Source organism: Oncorhynchus mykiss, chromosome 18, assembly GCF_057628025.1.
Source record: "Oncorhynchus mykiss isolate SJ-2025 chromosome 18, ASM5762802v1, whole genome shotgun sequence".
Taxonomy (NCBI): Eukaryota; Metazoa; Chordata; class Actinopteri; order Salmoniformes; family Salmonidae; genus Oncorhynchus; species Oncorhynchus mykiss.
Window position 1 is genome coordinate 50,531,174 of NC_143039.1, and position 16,882 is coordinate 50,548,055.

The 16,882-nt window shown below is 41.4% G+C and overlaps 1 long non-coding RNA gene across 1 annotated transcript; it reads right to left on the reverse strand.

The window, feature by feature from the left end:
* Positions 1–1,462: 1,462 nt before the first annotated feature.
* Positions 1,463–14,386, reverse strand: LOC110496315 (uncharacterized). The gene is made up of 4 exons (XR_005037489.2): positions 14,339–14,386; positions 10,453–10,696; positions 9,534–9,633; positions 1,463–4,102 (listed from the first exon to the last, which is right to left on the reverse strand). It is a non-coding gene; the product is annotated as an uncharacterized LOC110496315 (long non-coding RNA).
* Positions 14,387–16,882: the final 2,496 nt, after the last annotated feature.

A 16,882-nucleotide genomic window follows, 5' to 3' on the forward strand; every position in this document is an offset into this window, starting at 1 on the left:
CCACTACTTGGCTCCCAGCCATGTCCTTTTGTTTTTGACTCTTTTCAAATCAGGATGTTCCCCTAACTTTCTGCTGTCTGGAGATACGGCTAAGTTCCCAAGACTGACTTCAGACATACCTATCATGTTATTACCTTGGTTGTGATTTCCCCCAAAAATGGTCCAGATGAGAATGGAATAAATCATCCTTGTTAAAATCAAGACAAAACAAAATATTGAACTTTCATGCTATCCACCATATAGTATATCTAGGCATATAAAACAGTAAGACACAGAAGTCCATAAAGTTACAAACTTTCAACAAGATTGTTAAAGTGCTATTGGCAACATGCCAGTAACACTTTCTATGATTGTGGTAATGATAGAGGGAACTTTTGAAGCACTCGTAATGTATTGTCGTAAAGTCAGAGGACAGTTGGATCTGGTTAGGAACAAAACATTAACCATGTGCTCCCCCGGCGAACACACTAATCAAAGTCCGCATTGAGTCAAGCTTCTTGGAAGTGGACAGTGGGAGAATCGAGTTTCCTTGATTCCTCGTGTCCTCTCCTCGCCTCTTTCTCAAAACCTGTTGGATGAGGTCAGATTCAAGGAAATGCAATTGAGATTCTCCAATAGTATTGCCACACTACTTCCGCCTCAACTATCAAGTATCTCTGCATTTTAGCTGAATATACGTGTCAATGGATCCCACTTCTGACACCGATGTACCAATCAAGGTAGTTGACTCTGGCTAGGATCAAACCAGCAACCCTGTACTCCAAAGGCAGGTGCACAAGCCGTAGTGTCAGTGTCGTTACTTGGAGATAGTGGTATATGCTCAACAAAGGCAGGATTGTTAAATAATACATAACAATACACGCCACAAAGCACCTAGTAAGACTGTATCAAGCCGTTTAATTGGTGGCCAATTATTGACACAAAATAACTGCCTGTAAAATGGCTCTGCTTTGCTAAGTTCTGATGATAACAGCTGTTCCACTGGCCCGTGCTGCCTTACGAGCGGCCATGTCGCGATGTCTCACATTAATTGCCCAGATGCGGCTCGCGGTTCCTCTGGAATTGCGCAACCGTGTAAACATTGATAATTCGTGTGCTATGTGCTTATGTTCCCGTCTGAACACATGGCTCCTTGGTTGACACTAAAAACGGTCCCTCAAAATGACAGCAACCGTAGGCCTGCAGAAGAACAAGTGAACTCTGCTGTAAAAAGGCTACAATGCAGATGATGGTGATTCACATTCAAATGTTCAGGGGTTTTCCTTTACTGTAAAGTAATATTTATTTCATACAGTCTATGCCTCAGAACCTGGATCCTGGAATACTGTGACTCTAGGTAACTTCCTTAGTGAAGAAATACTCATTTATGAAATCTCAATGCAAACTTACGCTGAACTATGACTTGACTCGATGAAAAACAAACTGAATAGATAGATTGAAATTCCAGATAGACATTTGTGTCATTTTTTTTCTTCCAATGTAAACCTTTATTGATTGTGTAAACTAATCCTGCATACTTCACAGTACATGGTACAAGAATGAATCAGTCCCATACAGTCAGGATTCAGAGGCCATGTGCAAACATAACTAACATAGGCTATGCATTTTGAGGGACATAGTGCACTCATGCAAGCATCTCTTTAAAATCCAACATTGTCATTAAAACATTGCGTTCACCCTCAACATAGTGCATACTTCCTCCATACAAATTGCATACATTCCAAATAGTGCACACATTCCATCAATTACACTCTTGCTTTCTACATGATACGTACATCTACAGATACTTCGTTCTGACTGTTTAGTTTACACTCCTCGTGTAGAGCCCACATTCACTCTGACTGTTTAGCTTAAACTCCTCGTGTAGAGCCCACATTCACTCTGACTGTTTAGTTTAAACTCCTCGTGTAGAGCCCACATTCACTCTGATTGTTTAGTTTAAACTCCTCGTGTAGAGCCCACATTCACTCTGACTGTTTAGTTTACACTCCTCGTGTAGAGCCCACATTCACTCTGGCTGTTTAGTTTAAACTCCTCGTGTAGAGCCCACATTCACTCTGACTGTTTAGTTTAAACTCCTCGTGTAGAGCCCACATTCACTCTGATTGCACAATCCTCACAACATATTGCATAGTAACCCACTACATATAGTGTGGTCTTGATAACAGTATTTCTAGACTATAGGATATTGCATACTTGCTCATATAGTGCATATGTGTTGTTCATGTGGAGTACACATTGTTGTTAAACTGTACAGTACATCACACTATCAAACACATTTTTCATACAGCCATTGCATCGTTTTTCTAAAACTTGCAACAGGAAAAATATGAAACATTTTCAACATTGTGGAAGTTAAATCCCCCCCCAAAAAAAATCTAAATATGAATTGCAGTTGCTCCGAATGATTAGTCACATTATTGGTTACAAAAAGCGGCAAAAGTTACAAAATATAAAAGCTGCACAGAGTAAAAATGTCCACTTGAAATCCCAGAAATAATTGGAGTTGTGTGGAAAAATGTACATGAAACTTTGCAGTCGATCCATTAGAACCAATCTGAAGATGTATAGATGTCCCTGCACAGTTAAGTGAATGAACCAGTCCAATGTTTATATTTCGATATTGATACATCTGTTTAAAAATGTATCAAAGCAGTTGAGGAAAAACAAGGGTAAAATCCCAACAGAGAGCAGAAACCATTCTACGTTGCACTTTCATTCCATTTCTCTCGCATCACCCTACAATATTTAACAGGATTGTCCTTGGGAAAAAAAATCAAAACCCTCTTTAGAATTTGAATGATTCTCAGAAGCAAATGATAAAATTGTTTGTTGATTCATTTGCATAGATTTCAAGATGCATTTCTATGTTTCTATTTTTAATGAATTTCATGTGTTCTATCTATACACACATTATCGGAATACTATGTGCTCTGTCCAATATAAAATACTTGTTTGCCTCCCCTTGATAATAAAATCAGTGGTGGATTCCACCAATAAGCCATATAACCTCCAGTGTCAAATATATATATTTTTGCCAGGTACTGTAGCATAAGTGCATGATAAATCCAATGACCATTAACCAGAAGCAGTTTACAAGACCTTTACTATGTGTGTGTGTGTGTGTGTGTGTGTGTGTGTGTGTGTGTGTGTGTGTGTGTGTGTGTGTGTGTGTGTGTGTGTGTTGCTTACAATCCGAGAACAGAACTTGCGCTGAGTGAGGCTGACGCGAAGTGCGTGCACATACACAGACAAGCACAAGTAAACAAACAAGCACACATACGCATCGACAGATCAGCTGACCCGCGGCCCCGAACGTATGGCAGATGTGACAGATACAGCTGTGTGTAGAGTCGTCTCAGAGAGGCCGGTGTACCATCACAACAGAGCGCACACAGCGCACACGCACACTTCTCACAACCCTCACTAAACACGGGGCTAGTGGCCTATGCCGTCTGTGTTGAATGGTATACTCCGGCTCCGGAACAACAACTCCGCTTCAAGGTCTATGTGTCTACCATTCGGACTCATGGGCGTTCCATACGCTAGTCCAATATGCTTCAATATGGGTATTAGTCTACGTTCTTCTCAACTATCATGGTCCACATCCGTCTGCTTATCGCAGATATGTCCATTTGTGTCCATGTATCCAGCCAGTTAGCTGTGGGAGGACAGAAACGCAACAGTTCACAGTGGTCCGTTTAAACTTCTACTTTGATTGGTATATCCGGACGTTCAGAAGACAGTCTGGGGGTTAGGCCCACAGACACAGCTGTGGTTGAGTATCCATTGGTATCTGTGACTCAACAGTACATTACCCTATTTTCAGCTGTGGTTGAGTATCCATTGGTATCCATGACTCAACAGTACATTACCCCATGTTCAGTCCAGGCTGAAGGGAGATCCCTCAATTGCAACAAAGTGCTTCAGGTTTAACAAGAGGATTCAATCCGCTTCCATTTAGGTGAGGTGGGCACCACTATGTTCGGAAATGGACATCCCTATTGGTGAGGTGGGGTGGCCGTCGGCAGGTGGTGGACTTCAGAGGGAGGCGGAGCCAGATGACTGGCCTTGACATCATAACTTCAATGTGATGGGTCACCTAGGGGGGATTGAAGGGCAGAGGTTAAAACGTGCTCCCTTTTACGGGTCTAACAGGCAAGCTTGCATTAGTAGAGCGAAGCAGAGGGGAATTTTGGGTAGAATGGGATTCAATTTGAGCCAAGTATTTGCTCTCTTCATGGACCCCCTCTGGGTGTGAGTGGATCTACTACAAGGATTGTAATATGGTGCCAAGTGGCATATACCTCAAAGGAACTTTTAATACAATGCGTATGTCTTAACATGTAATTGTAGAGTAATGCGTCTGTCATATACTTTATAGTACAGCTGTCACTTATGTTGAGATATACTTAATATTCTGACTTGATACACTTGTCCTCAGCTGGACACCCCTCCTCACAACACGCACGCACGCACACGCACACACACACACACACAGACACACACCCCCAGACCTAGCTAGACAGGTCTGCAATATGCCTTGCCCCCCCCCCCCCCCCCCCCCCCCACACATGTCTAGTAGCTACAGTCCAGACATAAGCTGCCCTCTACCCACCACCCCAATCCCAACAGACACACACCCAGTTACTGCCCACCCTCCACCTCCCTCCCACCCTCATCCATTCCCAACACAGTCTCAGTCTCCATCGCCCCACCACTGTCATTGTCTAAGCCCCTGAGTATTTTCCCACGCTTTATTTGTCTTTGTCCTGTTTGTGGCTGGCGGGGGGCCCTGATGAGGTCGCCATGGCAACCCACGTTGGCATTCCCCTGATTGGTGTACGTGGCGAGCTAATTATTCAGTGCATACGCTTTAAATAAACAATAAAGTAGGACGAATGGAAATGTGGACCCGAGTATTAGACAGGCTGTGATTAACACTAAGCTGCAACGCCAACAAAACATTTGAGGGGATACTGTTTCAGTGGACGACCTAATTCTCTTCTTACTTCGCCATCCAAATATTTTCAAAGGATTTAGAATGTAAATGATTGATGTTGTAATATATTAATACAATAAAAAGATAATTCTCATTACAAGTCCAACTCTAATTGTATTTCTTTGATTATATCTTGTTTGCTTTCAAACAAATCAGAATGTTGATATTTAGCATTATGAGGGGATAATATGACGTGTGTGTGTGTGTGAGTGTGTGTGCATGTGTTGCTACTCTACTTGAATGGCAACTTAATAGCGAGGGAAAACTGCATTTGCCTTCAGTTCCTCAACTAGGGATTCATGTGATGAGGAGAGGGTGGAGAACTGGCTCCACAAGAGCACCTTGTTAATCTAAGGCTTCTAAGCACTCCTATGGCAAACAAAGGTGTGTGTGTGGGGGGGGGGGGGGGGGGGGGGGGGGGGGGGTTCCGGAAGAGGGGGGTTACCATGACAGTGGGCAACATTGTTTACCAATTCTCCTTTTCATTAATCAGGGCGAGCCGGCTCTAATTGGCATTTTGCTTAAGCCGGTCTCCAGACCCCTCTCCGTCCACTGGTCTAAATAATGGCGTTACGCCACAAGTGCCGCCGTACTGACGGAGGACAATGCTCCGCTTGTCGGCTGCGCTGGGCAAGGCTGAACCCACCCCCACACCCTCTTCTTCCCTCTTATACCCCCCCCCCCCCCCTTAAATAAACCTCACATGGAAAGACAAAGAAAGCCTCTCACTATTGAGACCTCACTGTCTTCTCTCTCTCCCCATCGGTCTCCCCTCCCTCCATCTCTCTCTCTCTCCCTCTCATTTACTCTGCTCTCACGCGGAGCTTCCTCTTCCTCATTTCTCTTTCTGCCTGCTCCTCTTCTCTCTTCCCAAGTTGGCCCCTTGAGTTTCCATGGACATGGACAGAGTGATCAACACTACTAGAAGTGTTAATTGTCCTACCAGATATTGGAAAACATCTCGTCAGTGTGTGTGCGACTTTATATTCTCAGTATGTCCATTGGTGCATCCCGTTTCAATCGGTTTCCTCTTAACTCATATTTGAGTTCTTCTCGAGACTAAACCAATTCTGTCACCTGAACACATGAAATACTATCAAGTAAGGGTGTTACAGTACTCTTCAGCTGTCAGTGGATCAAATGTTCAATAACTCTGTGTACAAAATATCCTTGTGGGGATATCTATTAAATTGTGTGTGTATAAAGGAATGTGAACCATGCTTTTTGAGTTAATGTTCTGTGTGAGGTTATTTTATGTCATAGTAGAGTGTGTGTGCGTGTGTGTGTGTGTGTCTGTGTCTAGTGTCTATGCATGTATACACAGTGCTCTGTGCTGATAACATGGTGTGTGTATAGGTATGTGTGAGTGTGTGTGTAGCAGGTTATCTTTCACATGATCTAACCATCCTCAGCTACATGCTCCATGAATATAAAACGCTTTCATGCCCCATATGCAAATAGACCCACAGTGTTGTCATTAATATGCACTCGTAATTATAACGCCTTCCGTTGATTTGATTCATGTAGCCGAAATAAGTCAGGTAAAATAAATTCCTCTAATTCACAAAATGGCGGAACAACGACATTTGCAGTCTTGTCGCAAGGAGGGGCACAATGAACACTGCATGAGGACGAGGAAGACCACAGCTGCCCCTCAGAATGCCAGCTTAAAAGACATAAAATACAGAGTGGCTTCGTGATTAACTCAGATCACATTCCCTCTCCCATAACGCCTCTCAGGCAATCTATGCAATTAACACACTGCCAGTAATTAACGCAGTCTCGAGGCAGCCAATGGGGCAGGAAAGCGAGAGGGGGCAAAAGCGCAATGGGTGGAAGGCGCAGGATTGGGAATAGGGCACTAAAACAACAGTACCTACGTGCTGCCATTTTGTGCCAGTCCTTGTCCTATTCTAAGATGGTGGCAGCAGGGCTGTGACTCGTTGTGCAGGAGAAGGGGGCAAACTAGGGAGGGAGGAGGGAGGGAGTGAAGGATGCTGGGATAGAGAAGTGAGTATCTTTCATTTAGTCAGTGCATTACAGAATGGTTACCAGGACAGAGAAACAAGGGGGGTGGGACAGATGGAGGAAGGGAGATGATTGTCAGGTCTATAGGCCAATGAGCAGGACATGCACGCATGTCTTTCTCAGGTTCACACACACACGCACACACACACACACACACACACACACACACACACACACACACACACACACACACACACACATCCATACATTGATACATATTGTGCACGCTTAAAGAATTACTACAGTAGAAATATGAGGGAGGAGATGTATCTGGAAAAATGTACACACAAACCAATACAAACATTTGATATACACACTATGGATGAACAACAAGATGATGTGGCTATATTTGCTTTATTCCACACAAGTAACATCTACATGCGCGTGCGCGCGCACACACACACACACACACACAAACAACCAAGATACCCGTTCTCATGGTATGGTCTGCCCCTGAGCATGCAAATGACATTCATTATGCAAATGCATGCAAATCAGATCCAACCATCTGAGAATCCAGGCTAGAAAAAAAACGAGGAGAATAAAATGAAATGAATGAGAGTGAGTGAGACAGAAAGGAGAAACGTGGGGCGGTAGTGTGAAAGGAGAAAGTACGGTGTCCTATGCTAGAGCAACAAGGCGAGGGCAGATCGTTTGTCGAATCAACAAACAATCGCTAGATCTGATTGCCATTTCCATGTTAGAATCTCAGTCTTTAACCAATTGGAATTACCTTACAGAACCGTGGCAATTTCAAACAGCTCACCAAACATTGAGTCTCATGAATGCAGTCACTCAGTCAGCTAACAAATTCAATCTTCCATTGGCACCGATGTCTACGAACACGGAACAGGGATGAGAGACGCGATAGTCTAATAGTGCAAAGGCAGAGTGTACCAACAGGTCTAGTTAGTCACTTTCTACGGATCATTTACACGTCTAGGTGGACAAGTCATGCTACAGTAGTTAGCAGTGTCCAGCTATAGCTAGCACTCTAAATAGTCAAATAACTGCAGATCAATCGTGCATTATCTTCAAACCAAATACTTTGAAGCTTTGATTACCATGGCAAACAGTTTATCTGAGCAGAGCAGAGAGATGTTGTGGGGTGGGAACTTGCGTAATACATGTTAGCTTGGGGCCTCTGATTCGCTAGGGGCCACTTCGTTTTTTTTTGAAAGCTGGACACACTTATAACATATTGGCATCGAAGGCAACAAAGCTACATCTCATTTATAATACATCAATCTCAGATTTGACCAGAATGAAAATGTTATATTCGGACCCTTTTCAAACACCAAAGAAAGTACTAAATGGAACTAGCCTCACCATACAAAATAATCAGACCCCCGAGAATAGAATGAACTGAAATCGAATGATCAGAGAATAAAATAAACAAAAGAATCAGTCAACAAATATTTAAATGAGCAGATACTGTACACATTGTACAGGGGGAACAAAAAACAGGGCCAGGGGAGGAAAGCTAAGCTGCCTCATTACCGCTCCTTAGAGCAAAACTGTGAGCTAAGTACTTCATTTCTTGTCAAAGCATCTAAGATGGACGCCTCTTTGTGAACAAGAGTGTGGTATTTAGGAAAGAGGGAAAATGGAGCAGGGTGGAGTTTGTTTTATAGTCCATCCGGCTGAGGACGTCGGGAGATGACATGGAAACGGGCCACTAGGGGCAACAGTGAGCGCTGTTACCTTCAAGTTGGCTTTGGTTTTGCAGATCGGGAGGATGGATGCGAGTAAGCATTTGCCTCTGGTTCCAAAGGTTGCGTGTACGAATCCGGCGCTATAATGTTAAGGCCCCTCGGCCCTGGCTTGAAAAATACTGTATGCAAAATAAGCCGCCGTTCTAGAGACCCTGACATTATTGACGCAGGTGGAGATGAAGATGAACGGATTGTAATGTGTACCGTTTGCTTTCTGTGTGAATACCACAGATTGGGTCGAGTGTTTGCATGGAAGTATGTCTGTAGTGTGTGTGTGTGTGTGTGTGTGTGTGTGTGTGTGTGTGTGTGTGCGTGCGTGCGTGCATGCGTGTGTGTGTGTGTGTGGTTGAGAGGATTCCTTGGTGTATGGCAAAAATGCTTGTATTTTTTTTTTTTTACTGCAATCGCTAACTCACTTGGCCAGTGAAAGGTGAGGGAGGCCTTTTACTCTCATACTGTCTTTTACTCTTTCACTGCGGTGGAGGAAACAGCTAGGTCTCTATCTCTCTTTCTCTATCACTCTCTTTCCCCTCCTTTAGACAATACTAATGGTAATCAAATTACAGTATACCTTTACTCATATGTACCTTTCACAAAGTTACAGCATAAAGTGCTTAACTATGTTTCAAATTCAAACATACTGTAAATCATGCCAAACTGTAATGGCTTGCCTCAACCATTTCAAAGGCTCATTCACTTAAAGAAGGCCAGCATCCCGGAGTCACTGTTGACGTTGAGACTGGTGTTTTGCGGGTACTATTTAATGAAGCTGCCAGTTGAGGACTTACTTGGCGTCTGTTTGTCTGTCTGCACTTGTCCTCCTGCTCAGTTGTGGACCGGGGCCTCCCATTCCTCCTTCTATTCTGTTTAGGTACAGTTTGCGCTGTTCTGTGAAGGGAGTTGTACACAGCGTTGTGCAAGATCTTCAGTTTCTTGGCAATTTCTCGCAGGGAATAGCCTTAATTTCTCAGAACAAGAATAGACTGACTTTCATAAGAAAGTCTTTGTTTCTGGACATTTTGAGCCTGTAATCGAACCCACAAATGCTGATGCTCCAGATACTCAACTAGTCTAAAGAAGGCCAGTTGTATTGCTTCTTTAATCAGAAGAACAGTTTTAAGCTGTTCTAACATAATTGCAAAAGGCTTTTCTAATGATCAATTAGCCTTTTAAAATGATAAACTTGGATTAACTGACACAACATGCCATTGGAACACAGGAGTGATGGTTGCTGATAATGGGCCTCTGTACGCCTATGTAGATATTCCATAACAAAATCAGCCGTTTCCAGCTACAATGGTCATTTAGAACATTAACAATGTCTACACTGTATTTCTGATCAATTTGATGTTATTTTAATGGACAAAAAAATAGCTTTTCTTTCAAAAACAAGGACATTTCTAAGTGACCCCAAACTTTTGAACAGAGGTATATGTAACGTGGGTCTGTCTGCCGCTAACAGCTTAGCTTCTTCCACAGTCCGACTGCCCCATACTGGGCTCGAACCAGTGATCCTTTGCTTCGCAACACACGTGACCATTCTCCTTGACAAAGTACCTCTTGGATGGCTCCATCGGCAACATTTTAAGCTTGCTCTGAAGTGAGCTTACGGTACATTCTTAGCTGCTACACATATAACCCCTCAAACCTGCTATGCATCCTCATGTGAGCTTAACATTAGTGACAATTGAGTCTGACGTACTGTACCTTTAAGTCTTCTGATCGGTTGGCTGGGCACAAACGCTGAGTCACTTCCTCTCGGGCGTCGGCCATTTTGTTTTGTTTGTCGGGCACAAGAAACAGGCCTTGCGGGAGCGCAATGGGATTCTTGTTACTTTCGGTTATCTAGCTTTATGAAGAATGTACACCACTCATACAGCTAGATAACCAAAGATAACAGCCAACCCCTCGGGCCCACCCAGACCCACGCGGCTAGGCTGGATACACACACCTGTAGACGAAGGATAAGAAAACGACACACTCTTATTACGGCAAAGTATTGAATGTGAAGAGAGCGCGGACAAACGTACACTTGGTTTTGTCATGAAGTTGAAAGGCTTTCAATATCAAAGAAAAACAAATAATCACAGAATTCTATCAACTTAAAACAATTTGACCCAATACACAGTGCCACACAACCTCATAAACAGTAGCCTACAGATTTCCAGTCATCCTCAATATGTGCAGCACAAGCTTTTGCCTCCAATTATTTGTCTATTAATTGACCAATCGTGTTGTTAATAATGAGACTAGTCATGTTACCAAGTGTGTGAATTATATTTCAATCAACTATTGTCAAAGGGGACCACAAGCTTACTCTTGTTATGTGGCCGGAAGTATCTACTATAGTAGGCCTGTATTATACCAAAATCATTACAGTTATTTTTAAATTAAGAGATCAATTGAACATTATAAGACTTTCATTCACTGGTCCTGAATAAACATCACTTGTCTCCCAACCTGACACCCAATCCGCTATCAGAATACGAGGTGTGCTTGTTCAATGACTCACTTAGAAAATTACTACTGCTATCAAATAGCAAATCATGAGTAAATATCATGGCACTGGCATATGCCTATCAGTATGGCCTGTTATTAATCACTGCATTAGAAACCTACAGCCAATTCGTTAGACTGTTATCCCCAACTGTTGCGATAATATGACGGAGGTTGGTTTTTGCTTGAGCCACTTTGTTGTTCAAATCGATGGGAGATCAGTAGAGAACACGGACACACACATCCGATTCAACCAAGAACATCATTGTTGCTTCGTGTTCTGCTTTGGTCAAATAAATGATGAGCATTTCAGGAGCATAAGGGTGACGGAGTGCGTGTGAGAGAGAGGGATGACACCAGAGAGAGGGATGAAGCCAGAGAGAGGGATGAAGCCAGAGCGAACTCGTTGCGTTTCCATTCGTGTGTCTGCAGTAAGGTGTGACTTCTCATCACGACGAGAGCAGCCAACAGAGGAGCACACAGTATAACAACACACACACACACACACACACACACACACACACACACTGTAATTTGAAGCCTTTCACGTAATGATGTATTGATTAGGGATTCATTTCCAATGTATTCTCAGAAGACATTTACCCAAACAATAAAAAAAAAAAAAATGTAAAAAGATCTATTGATGAATATACTATCTATATAACTACAAGCTAACAGAATGAAATATGTCTTAGGGTTATCACATACCGTATTCACATTTGTCACTTTTGAATTTTGAACATCACTTCTCTGCTTCATGTTTGGAACTGGTTTCAATATAATTCCACATTGCTTTTGCGGAGGTCACATCATGGTTTTTGCAGAGCTCTGTTTCTAATGTCTTATGTCGCCCTAATATAATTTATTAAGTACACTTACCCGCTCAGAATGTTTGTGTTTCATGATATATACTGAGGTTTGTAAAGCAAAGTCTACCTAAAAGCTAAGAATAGGTTGATGTAAAAGCATTCCATAGACACCCTTTAGATTATTACTTATTACAAACCAGGTTGTTTGAGCCCTGAATGCTGATTGGCTGAAAACCCATATACCACCGGTATGAGAAAAAAAATATTTGTACTGTTCTAATGACATTGGTAACCAATTTATAATGGCAATAAGGCACCTCGGGGGCGAATATACCACGGCTAAAGGCTGGCACTCCACGTTGCGACATGCGTAAGCAGCCCCTAGCTATATTGGCCATATACCACACCCCCTGCCTTATTGCTTAAGTATATATAGAGTCCTATTGGAAGCACTATTCAGCTAAATAGGGATGTTGAGACAGTCATTTTAAGACCATAAACATACACACATTTTCTTCGGCAAAGTGAAGGTCCTTTTTCGTCATTATTATTATGATTATTTCGCATATTATATACAATAACCGTAGTTATACATATTTGTATTTAGTATATTCATTTAATCAAATAATAAGTGTCTGAATAATTACATAATTTGTGTTTCGTTGTGTTATAATGCATCTGAGACGCAGGGATTCGTGTCTGCAAATGTATCACTGTTGGATTCAATTAAAACTGTATTACAGTGAACGATTTTCCACTGTAACATCAGTCACTGTTTTCCAAAGGAATAAGTCATGCATAAGTGGGTGCATTGCCCGCAACGGTGCCTAATTTAAATGACCTACGCTTCCATATATGTATCTACATTAATATCCCATCGAATATTTGACCCCATCTAGTTGCGTGATTCCAATATCAAGATGATTTGATGAATGAATTCAACCGTTAATATGAAACAAAACCCTGAGAAATTATTTTCTAATAAAATAATATATTCACGTTGCATATGCCCACACTATTAAGTTGATTGCAGAAAAGCTTCATTTCTAAGCACCTTGTTCAGAGAATAAATTGGTTTTATAATGTATTTTCTTTACAGAAATGAACACTGCATCGTGATTGGCAGAACAGGTGAAGTGACGTCTTTCATAAGGAAGACGCACAACTAAAACTCACTTTCCCGATCAGTTTGTTATGGGTATTTTCTGTAATAACGCAACGCATATTTATTCCATATTCTTTGAGTATTCGTGTTCGTCGGATCAAATTAGTATGCATTTCATAATATATCTGATAGATGATTATTATACTCTAAACAAACACATTAGGAAAATTAAGATTATTTATTTGAAGGCTGACTATTTGGAACAAATTCTGTAGCCTATGACAAATCAAACAATACAAACACGTACGATTCTTGAAATAGGCTATAGGCCTGTTCCTCAAACCGGTTTTTAAATGTCAGAGCTCCGTTTGTCTTAGAAATTAACATTTGGATTTTGGTCAAGATGTCTAGAAAGTTTGGCTGCTCAAGAGGTCGATTTTCTTTATTTTGTGTTATCGACTGTAAGAACAAATATCAACGAAGAAGCCAAAATCATCAAGGACAAGATATTGAGGACACCTTTACGTCTTACTTTAAATTATTTTTTTGCCATTTTAAATATGATATTGATATAGGCCTAGATATTAAACGTTTAGGCCTACAATAAACTTTATCAAAATGATGGCGATACCTTGATATACAAGTTGAGCGATACATATTTATGTGAGTGTGTGCGTGCGCAATTGCGGTGTGAGAGGAAGAGAGAGAGAGAGAGAAAGAGAGCGAGACATTTTCATAGTGCAAAATTAGACTTGATGTGTATCTGAAGAACACACACACTGAACACGTTGTATGCAGAACTATGGTCTCATATACATTTCTAACGATGCGCAAAGCCCCACTCGAAGTGTCCCCAAAGAGAAACAGATGTGATTTCGTTAGTTACACACCCTATTGCTCATGAGTCATGTGATTGCTGCTACACAGGTAGGCCTATCAAACGAATTTTAAATTCCATCTGGTGCATTTAGAATATCCTCAGTCTTTGTAGCTTACTCTGGTGATAATATGAGGCCTATGTGTACAAATTAAGGATGCGTTCAAGTTAATTTAAGACTGACATGGGACAAATTGACTGGTTGTTCAAATCACTTATATGTATAGTGTAGACCTATGGGCCTATCAACGGTAATAAAAAAAAATAACAAAAAAAATAATAATTATATACACTTATATATATTACCTGTGCAACGTCGTATGCTACTTCATCTTATATTGTGGGAGGAAGTGCTGAAATTGAAGGAATAAGACGTTAGTGGTCGAAAATGGAAAATGATACCCAAGCAATCTCATAATTCAGATGCAGCTATAAAATAACGCTATAAAAATATTTTATAGGGCTGCTGATAACTATTGTCGTCCATTGGAAATTGAAAGCCATGGGAATAAATACAACTGCAGTAAGATACACATGCTTGTGTGTGCCAAGCGTTAGTGATCTCAAATCAGTGTGTGTGTGTGTGTGTGTGTGTGTGTGTGTGTGTGTGTGTGTGTGTGTGTGTGTGTGTGTGTGTGTGTGTGTGTGTGTGTGTGTGTGTGTGTGTGTGTGTGTGTCTGTGTGTGTGTGTGTGTGAAAATACCTGACTCACGTGTCATGTTCAATTGAAACAGTCTTAAGCATGAAGTAATGACACTTAAAGTAGCTTACAGGCAGGTGCTTTTAATCACCAAAACACTTGTACTGTTCCAACCCCATTGGTGACCATAATAGGCCACTATAAATCAATAGTTATTCTTGCCCTGCATCAGTTGTATCGCCGATGCATTGTGTAACCTTATCAATAACTACCCTTATATCTTGATTGTAACAGCATAATACAGGGCATGGCAACAATGCTACCATTTAAGTTAGCAACTTCTAAGTTGGCAACATCAAAATCACCTTCAGCTTAGCATAAACACCAGTTATGCAGAACAGAATAGGCTAACACCGTAATATTAACAACAACAAGCCTAATAATAATTACTAATGTGGCCTAACTAGTAACTATTAATAAGGTTAATAATAACAATAATAATAATAATAATGGGCATTTCATAGTTAATGATAGGCCTAATGTTATTAAGTTAGGAATTAAATCGTTTAATATAGATCCAAACTCTATAGGCCTGCCTAGTTTAAGCCATAAAACCACGTCACGTTTCAACACCACTCCCAATCCACAATCGAAAAGGTTTTTAATCAACCTCTTTCAAAATCAGATTTACAGGAGTTTAGTCCCAAAATACCCCAATCCTTGTAATCACACATTTCACAAGGAGGTGGGGTGACGCGAGGAAATAATCGCCTGAGCACAACTTCACAGCTCACTAGCAGACATTTCAATTGACAAATGTGCAATTTATTTCCAATTACATGCCTGTTATGAAAGGGACCTATAGATTGGACTAATAGCCATGAGAAAACGACTCAGGTCGGATGCTGACCTTCTGTTTGGGAGGTAAACCACTCACATGACAAGGTTGTCTGTTTGAGAAAACAGAAAGTGCACATTAGATGTTTGAAATTCCACTTTTCCCTCCACAGAAATGTTAAACATGATTTACAGGCCACATAAAGCGCTTTGCTCTATAATCCCCATGCTGCTGGAGCCCATGTGTTGTGTCCGCGCGCAGCTGGTTTCATGTAATCATGTAATCATCTTTGCTTTTAACTCTTGGCCCTTTATGAATAGACCACTAATATTTTAACAGTGCATTTCAAACATATAAAACAATTATGTTTTTGGATTGTCTGGATGATAGCCTTGCTCAATACGCCATAGCCACACGCGAAGACATTGGCCTGCCTATACATTAAACAATCGTTCAAAAAAGCAGTTACATTATAGCCTATATAGTGTGTTGAAGAAGATGGGTTGGATTTAAGTGACACCCAGGCAGACGAGGCAAGTTTGAATGTCGGCCTATCTGGTAGGCTACTTTCAAGGTTGGCAAAAGGAATAAAGGCTTATACAATGATGGCTTATTCCATCATATGGGGTGTGTGTTCATTGTAGCCTAAGGAAGGCCTATACTATCTGTTCTCGTTTTGCTATTGGTTGTAGGCTAAGATCACCATATGGCGCGAACACTGCATTGACCATACAATAAGAAGCAGTTGTATAAGAGGAACTCACCGTATGGCGGTATTTGGTCTTTAATAGATTTTCCCACAAAGCCTCAAAAAAGTCTGCAAACATCAAACGCGAAAAGCACGCACGTATGAATAAGTATCTATCATTATCTCCTTAAAGCGAAGTGACCCTATGTAGGCTATATATTCGCAGACCACACCAGCAAAACGATAATAAACGAGGAGAGAGGGAGAGAGCCATATGTCCAAGTGAATGCGATTTTAATCGGATAGAAAGCCAGCGTGACCTTCCAACTCCGTACCCAAGGAAACTTACCCAGAATGGCATCGTCCTATATAGCCTAATGAATCGTGCGCACTCGCTCACATAGGCTACTCTCATCATATCTGCATCTCCATGATAACAATAGGCTATAGAAGGCTTACATGTGTTGGGATACTTATTGTGTTGGTGACGTTCTACCTTCCCATACTAGCCTTCCATAAGAGAAGAGCCAATCTGATTCGTGAAAATTAGAAATGTACAAGTGTTAGATATTGACAATTTTTAAGTAATATCGATTTAATCCACAAATCGATGTTTCCCTTTCAACTGTATAACGTTAGTTCCCTTTTGACTGCCACTATCCCTCTTGCAAAGCACGGAACCTG